We start from the raw sequence: 8,875 nt of genomic DNA, 5'->3' as shown, positions 1-8,875 counted from the left end.
CTCCGGGATCCTGGCACTGTTGGGGCCCCACACTCTAGGAACTGACTCGCGTTCCTCAAATCCCTCAGACTTTCATCTACAGCTCCTGGGGTTGCCCCCCCCCCTTAGAAGCCTCCTCCCTCAAGCTATCTCATGGGTGGCAGTGGAAACTAACAGGAAAACAACCAGAGAGAGGGAAACACTCACCTGGGTGTCCTTGGATTCACTGTAATCCTCCTGCCTCTGCTATTGGGTTCTCAGAACCCAGCTGAGAGTTACCTGGTACAGTTGAGTCTAGAAAGTTTTATTTATTTATTTATTTATTTATTTATTTATTTATATGCTTTGGCAAGTTCCAATTTACTCTGATGTAGACTACAATGACCTTTAAGATTCCATGAGCAGAATCTTTCCTTCTCTGGTAGCCATATTGCTCAGATTCCTTCATGCGTCCCTCAAACCCTCAGTCGCCATTGTGTTGCTGGTAGGGCTAGAGCAATGCTGCACTCTGCCAGGCTGAGTTCTCTTATAACCTCAACCCACATCCGCCCGGTTCTTTGAACTGACTCTTACTCATCCTTTGCTTAACCATGACATCATTTTCAAGAAGTTCCCTCACCCAGTGTCTGTGGTGACTACCCCCAGGACAGACAGCCCGTGCCATCTTCAAAGGACATGACTCAGCATCTGTGACTGGCTCTGGACTTCTCCACCCCAGCACCACGCTGTGCTCCTTAAGAGCAGGAACTGTGTCTGCTGTTGGTATTGTTTGATGCTTTATCACAAGAGCACAGGATTGCAAATTAGTTGCTGAATTTGTATCTCTTAGGTGTGCTGCACAGACAGGTTCTCTCCCTGTGCAAGCAGTCTCGGCATGCTCGAGCTCCTGAGAAACTTATCTCCCACCTCCCTCTATCCTCTTAGTGTCTATTAGAGATGGGAAACCCCAACAAGTCTTTTTCTACTGTCACAAACCATGCCTCTTCTGACACCTGATAAATGAGTTTCCTCCTCACATACAGAGCAATTCTGATGCCACATTCCCCAGCAGACACCAGCTGATTGTCCCACAGTTCAGATCTGACACTACCTCCCTGAAGAGAGGGAAAGATCCCACAGGTGAGGGCTCCATCCAAGAGTGACCTCTCCAGATGTCTGATGGTACAGCCTGTGCTCTGACCAATCTGGCTGAGAAGCAAGGACTTGCAGGCTGCTTTGGCTGACCCCTCACACGGGCCTGCAGTTGACCTATGGGAAACCAATAGCATCTCTGCCGCCATTTTGCAGCTGCCTTTTTTGCTCTGGGTATTTCTGTCCTGTCCTGCAGTTACCTTAGGTTCCAGGAACAACAAGTCTGAAAAACAACTGTGACTGGGGTGGAATCTATTTCTTTCTTCTTTCAAAAGGCCCACTTGACTAATTCTGATATAATAATTGAAAGGATAGAAAATAATACAGCCTAACTCTAATGACCCCAAGAAATCAGGAGTTTAAAATGCTATCTCACTTTGTTAGAAACTAGGTAAAAGGTCACATTCCAGAGCCTGCCCTTTGTTTAGACCTAGCAGAAAGGCCTTGAATAGGTGATCCTGGCCCCATAGGGTAACTGGAAATGGGCTAAGCTTATCTTCTGTAAACTTACGCCATTACCCCTAAGCAGGAGTTCCCGCAGCTGTAGACATTATAGGAAACTAATTGGTCCACTGAGTGCGGGCTCTGATAATTTAAACTGATTGGCCTAAAAACTATGGAGTGGTACAAATCAATTGGCTCGCATTTCTCGTCTCCGTGCTAAGAAATGATTGGTTTGTGATTCGAGGGCTCTGTCGTAAACTTATAAAAGCTGTCGCAATTCGGCACTCGGGGTCCATAGTCCTCTAACCCTGCATGGTACACAGCTATGGAACCCAGAATTCTGGAAATAAGGAAATCCTCATGCTATTGCATCGAGACAGTTTCTTGTGAGTGATTTGGGTGTCGCTTTCCCGGGTGTGGGGTGCTAGGGCACCCTCGGTTTTGGGGGTCTTACAATAATCAGCTAGACCACACTCTGACTAAGGCTGAGGAGCCATGCATACCTTTTGTCCTGTGTGTGTCTCATGCCTCTATGTGATTCAAATCCCTTCACCATGTCTTCTCTTTTGGCTTTTTTTTTTTTTTAATGCAGATAAGGGTCTCACTCTGGGGTCATAGCTGGCTTGCAACTTGCTATGTGTACCAATTATTTTGCATTTAGGCAAGTGGCTGAACCTGATTTTTTTGAACCCTCAGGATAGCTGGTCATCAGAGTGTGATATTATCTCAAAACAAACAATGAGCAGGTGGAGCTGAGGTGGAAGTCTGAGCTGCTGTTGGTCATTGACACAGCCCATTGACACAGTGACAGGTCATGAAACTAAGTCATGTACACTTCCTCTCAACTGATTCCAGGATTCTGATCCTTGAGTACCAATTGCACATGCACGTCACACACACACACACACACACACACACACACACACACACACAGAGCTTCTTTGAGGTATTTCCTTCATTGAGTATGCATAGGTGTTATGCGGATTCTGTTTATCTCTTGTCCAGTGTTCTTTTCCCTTGTTGGTGTAATATAGAGGCTGTTAAAGCCAAAAGCTCTTTCCCCAATCTCCCTTGATACTCTAGATTAAACATATAACACGGAGCAGGTAGGTAATCCTTGTTGTCCTGCCTTAATTAAATGCTGGTCTTGTAGCCTGGGCAGAACTTGTTGCAGCAATAGTAAGGTATCAGGCCAATGTCTGTGAGTCAGCCTTTCTCCTCCTCTTCCTCCTCCTTCTCTTCCTCCTCCTCCTCTTCCTCCTCCTTCTCTTCCTCCTCCTCCTATTCCTCCTCCTTCTCTTCTTCTTCGTCCAAGATAGGATCTCTCTGTAACCCTGGCTGTCCTGGAACTCACTTTGTACACTAAGCTGGCTTTAAACTCAGAGATCCTCCTGCCTCTGACTTTCTAGTGCTGGGATTAAAGGTGTGCACCACCATGCCTGGCTTACACTTCTTTTTAAATGTTTTTTTATGTGTATGTGTGTTTTGCCTGCATCTATATCTGTGCATGTGGTGCCCACGGAGACGAGAGAAAGATGTCATATCTGAAACTGGAGTTGCAGCCAGTCGTGAGCCACCATGTAGGTACTGGAAGTCGAACCCGAGTCCTCTGGAAGAATATCCGGTGCTCTTGACAGTGAGGCATCTTCTCAGACCTCTTTCATGGTCATAGAATAGTTGCTGCAATTCAGAGATCAATTGTCTCTCAGTATTTCCAATAATTTTATTTTCAAATTGTTATTTTCAAATGATTCTTTTGAGATTTATTCATGTGTGTTGTAGGACTGGAGTTACAGATATTTGATATCCACCATGTTGGGTATGGGGGGTTGAACCCTGAATCTCTGGAAGAGCAGTTAAGTTCTCTTAACCACTGAGCTCTCTCTCCAGACCCTCAGATTTTCTTAATTACAAAGAGATGTGTCTCCTGGACACTGGGTGGGTATAAAGGATTGCTGGGAAATTGTTAAAATTACTGTTATCATTCATGATAAGTTCTAAAGCTTTGTATTATGTTTATTTTCGTGTAGCTAAGCAAAGATGTTGGGGGTGTGGTTTTGGACACACTAATTAGCTGAACTCTCTCTTAGTGCCAAGCTGCCTTGACCGAAAGGACTGTCCATCTGATAGCTACCCACCTGAACCCTCCATAGATGCCTCAAGAAAACTCTGCAAAAGTCAGCAGCTGAGAGGCAGGGCTTCAGTTGCCGGTTGGATGGTTTGTGTCAGGTGTGTGCAATCACAAGCCTGAAAGAACCATTCCTAACTTCGCCACAGGGGGGCACACTTATCCAGTAGAGGGACTACTATAACTGAGGAGACAATCATGATTGGTTCCCAACCAAAGCCTTAAAGACTGGTTGGTGCTACAGGAGAAGCTATGAACCCAGGCTGTGGTAACTGGTCTAAGCAAGCCATCTCTGGATGTGAAAGCAGTTAGTTAAGCTCACCAAGTGCACTGACTGGGAGACATTTTCCTATGTTGCCTCTCCTAGTATAGCAGTTTCCTGGAAATTAAACATCGTTCTGGAGGGAGGCTCCTTCAGATTCAGGAAGTCCTAAGTTGAAAGCTTCCTTTGGGGAGGAGCCAGGAGATTCTTATGAGACTCAGAAGTATACAAGCTTCACTGTCTGGGAAAACCATAACTCACAAGATTCAAGACATAGAAGCAGTAAACTGAGGCAGGCAGTGGTGACACATGCCTTTAATCCTAGCACTCAGGAGGCAGAGGCAGGAGGATCTCTGAGTTCAAGGCCAACCTGGTTTGTAGAGTGAGTTTCAGGACAGCCAAGGCTCTACAGAGAAACCTTGCCTTGAAAAACCAAAAAGGAGAAGGAGGGGGCAAGGAGGGAGGAGGAATAAGAGAAGGAGAAGAGGAGGAGGAGGAAGAGGAGGAACATCATAGGTAGAAAAAGGAGGAGGAGCTGGCTGGAAGATATGCTCTATCAAACTGTGATGTCCTTCAGATACTGGAGTTGTTCACAAGCTGGCTCTCATAATGGGGTGAGCTTTTCAATGGTGCAGCTATCTTTGAGTAGCCCTGTTCTTGTAAATAACCCCAACAAACACATGGCTTCACCAAGTTGACTTTTGTCATCGTTATATTGGTCTGTCATCCGTCCCCCAAGGAAGTCTTATGTAACACCTGGTATTGCTGTAGAGATGAACAGAGACTAATCCCAAGTGGTCTTTCCCTGCCTTCTTTCGGAAGTGTAGGCCACACTGGACATGAAGCAGCCCAGAGCACAGTAGCAGTGAGGATACAATGTGACACTAAGCAGCACCGGCCACACCCACCCTGGGACAGTGCCTTGATCCCAAAGCATTCGCAGGCCTCATCTCCTGGACATCATAAACACCATTCAGTGGCTTAAAGGCTAAAGACACAGCAGCACCTCAGACATTGCCCGGTGCTGTGTGAGCCAATGTCACCCAGCACTGCCCCTGAGCTCCAGGCTTCCAGGTACAGCTGCTGGGCAGCTTGACAAGGTCTAACTGCATTAAAGTAATCACAGTGTCCAGCAGCTGTTTCTGATACCAGAAACAACCTGCTTGCCATGAGAACCTGGTTCTAAAGCTCCGGGCCCTGGCATCAGAGCCAGAAATGTCCACTTATAACTGTGGAAGAAGGGCGGGGGGAGGCCTTGACAAGACCACTTGACAGCTAAAGAGGTGCTTGCCTGCAGAAGCCTAGGACCCTCTGGCAGTGCTAGTATGACTGTGCGACCCAGTGTGCCCTGCTGATCCAGAGAGCCCATCCTCTCAAAGTCATCCTACCTCTGGGAAGAGACGATTCTACCTCTGAGTGATCCTAGCTACACCCAAAGCTACACCAAAGTGGTTAAGGACCACCCTCTAGGTATCTGGTTCCCAAATAACAAAGGCAAGTACCCTCAGTTAACCATCCTGCTGGCAGCCATGGACAACTAAAGGAGCAGCCGAAGGGTCAACAGTGACCAAGAAAAGAAAGGGGGGAGTGGAAGAGAGGTGACAAAAAATGTAAAGAGACAATGCAGGCTGCGACCCAAAAGGAAGGGATCTGATACTTGAGCCTGGCATACCAGCTACTGCTGGAGAAGACACAAGCGTCCAGGGGCCAGCGTGTGAGCGTCCAGGGGCCAGCGTGTGAGCGTCCAGGGGCCAGCGTGTGAGCATCCAGGGGCCAGCCTGTGAGCGTCCAGGGGCCAGCGTGTGGGCGTCCAGGGACCAGCGTGTGAGCGTCCAGGGGCCAGCGTGTGAGCGTCCAGGGGCCAGCCTGTGAGCGTCCAGGGGCCAGCGTGTGAGCATCCAGGGACCAGCCTGTGAGCGTCCGGGGGCCAGCGTGTGAGCGTCCGGGGGCCAGCGTGTGAGCGTCCGGGGGCCAGCGTGTGGGCGTCCGGGGGCCAGCCTGTGAGCGTCCGGGGGCCAGCGTGTGAGCGTCCGGGGGCCAGCGTGTGAGCGTCCGGGGGCCAGCGTGTGAGCGTCCGGGGGCCAGCGTGTGAGCGTCCGGGGGCCAGCCTGTGAGCGTCCGGGGGCCAGCCTGTGAGCGTCCGGGGGCCAGCCTGTGAGCGTCCGGGGGCCAGCCTGTGAGCGTCCGGGGGCCAGCGTGTGAGCGTCCGGGGGCCAGCCTGTGAGCGTCCGGGGGCCAGCCTGTGAGCGTCCAGGGGCCAGCATGTGAGCAGCTTTCTTCCCATCTACCCAAGATCTCTCTCTAAGCAGAGCAAAAGGGAAGATAACAGCCATATTTTCTACAGTTGGTTCACGTGAATATGATTCTACTTTACTTATTTTAGTTAATATAACACATTTGAAGCTCTAGACATTCTATGATAAGAACAAAACTGTTGGTATAGGCAAGCCTTAGTAGAAGTTTGTGTTCCACCGGGCAGTGGTGGCACATGCCTGAATCCCAGCACTCTGGGAGGCAGAGGCAGGCGGATTTCTGAGTTCAAGACCAGCCTGGTCTTCAGAGTGAGTTCCAGGACAGCCAAGGCTACACAGAGAAACCCTGTCTCGGAAAAAAAAAAAAAAAACAAATCCAAAAAAACAAAAAAACAAAAAAAAAAAGAAGAAGAAGTTTGTGTTCCTTGCACATATGCACACAGTAGGTACGGTATGTGATAATTTTTTTTGTAGGGTGTGTGCTGGTTAGCTTTTGTCGTCTTGACACAAACTAGAATCCCCTGTGAAGCAGGAACCTCAGTTGAGGAACTGCCTCCATCAGATTGGCCTGTGGGACATTTTCTTGGTTACTGACTGACGTGGAGGGGCTCAGAACAGTGTGGGCGGAGCCACCCTATGCAGATGGCCCTAGGTTAAACAGCAAAGCCGACTGAGCAAACTTGCTGTGGTAAGCAAGCCAATGAGCAGCATCCTCCATGGTCTCTGCTTCAGCTCCTGCCGACTTCCCTCAGTAATGGATCGCGATGGAAAGAAGTGTGCAGCAAATGAACCCTCTCCTCCCCAAGAAGATTTTGTTTAGTCTTTCATCAAAGCAATAGAAAGCAAACTAAGGGGGCTGGAGAGGTGGCTCAGCAGGTAAGAGCACTGACTGCTCTTCTGAAGGTCCTGAGTTCAAATCCCAACAACCACATGGTGGCTCACGACCATCTGTAATGAGATCTGATGCCCTCTTCTGGGGTGTCTGAAGACAGCTACAGTGTACTGAATACATATAATAAATAAACAAATCTAGAAAGAAAGAAAGAAAGAAAGAAAGAAAGAAAGAAAGAAAGAAAGAAAGAAAGAAAGAGAGAGAGAGAAAGAAAAAAAGAGAGAAAGAAAGAGAGAAAGAGAGAGAGAAAGAAAGAAAGAAAGAAAGAAAGAAAGAAAGAAAGAAAGAAAGAAAGAAAGAAAGAAAGGAAGAAAGAAAGAAGGAAAACTAAGATTTCCTACGTAGCTCAGGCTAGCCTAGACCTCCTAGGCACCTGATATCTCTTGCTTCAGCTTCCCAAGTAGCTGAGACTGCATGTACCACCCCCTACACACACACACACACAGAGTATAATTTTTAAGTTGTATTTTTCTCATTAACAAATTAATACATAGTGTTTGTAGAAATCTTTAATCATGCTGTGATTTCCCTCTCCTACTGTGATATTATGATAACGCAATACAACAGGTCTGAACTTTTTGATTACCATTTTTAAAAAAAGCATGTTGTGGCTGGAGAGATGGCTTAGGTGTTAGGAGCACGCGTGGCTTTGTAAAGGACTCAGGCTTGGTTCCCAGCAGTTGCACAGTGGTTCCCACTCATCTGTGGCACCAGTGTAGGAGCTCTGATGCCCTCTTCTGACTCCCACTGGCACTAGGCACCACGTGGTGCCCACGCATGCATTCGGGCAGACACTGTTATATATAAAATAAATTTAAAGAAAACTCCAGTGAAGTGCTTTCTATGACAATCTGGGTGTTGATGTTCTAGTTACCCTGTCAACTCTAAGAGGCAATGTTCCTGTTTATTAGACTTGTACCTTTGTATAGGACTTGTTTTTAGCTGCCATAACAATGCTATAGGACCTCCTCTTCCTCTTCTGAGCCTGACTGGAATCCAGACCTCACACTTGCCCCTCTATGAGCTCATAGAACTATAAACAGCTTCCAGAGCTAAGGGGCTCTCTGGTGGAGTTGCCTGCACGCTGTTTGGAAACTCCAAAAGCCAGCTTTCGCCACGAGCTCTCACCCACGCTGGGGAAAAGACTTTTAACTCAGGCACCTGTAAATAATCACAATAAGCTAGGTTCACTCACCTAGACTAGATTCCTAAATTTTGGGTTTTGTTTGTTCGTTTTGTTTTTTGAGACAGGGTTTCTCTGCATAGCCCTGGCTGTCCCGGAACTCACTCTGTAGACCAGGCTGGCCTTGATCTCAGAAATCTGCCTGCTTCTGCCTCCCAAGTGCTGAGATTAAAGGCATGGGCCACCACTGTAGATTTTGTTTTAAAGGTCTTGTTCTCTGTGTTTTATCTGGGGGTGGGGGGTGGGGGGTGGAGACGTTTATGTACAGCTTCTCAGGAAAAGTCACCAACTGCCACCAGGAAATAGAAAAATCAGAGCCAGAGACAAAGTTAGGTTCAATGACTGGGGAAGGACCCCTCTGAGTCTGAGGGATTCCTGCTGCAGAGGCAGATTTATGCTGTACCAGGGTCACTGTCGTCAGCATGCCAAACTGGAAAGTTCACCATTACCTGGACACTTAGACATATTTTATTAAGAACATAATTTTCTCCTTGTTTCTATGCTCTGTAGTATGCAAGTGGTCTCAGTCATAAGAATGTGAAGCCTTTTCGACTGGGGAAAAAGAAAAAGAAAACAGACGGGAGGTAACCGGAGGGAAGGCGGA

This window comes from Apodemus sylvaticus, chromosome 12 (genome assembly GCF_947179515.1).
Source record: "Apodemus sylvaticus chromosome 12, mApoSyl1.1, whole genome shotgun sequence".
Classification (NCBI taxonomy): Eukaryota; Metazoa; Chordata; class Mammalia; order Rodentia; family Muridae; genus Apodemus; species Apodemus sylvaticus.
Note: the sequence above shows the minus strand (reverse complement) of the source record.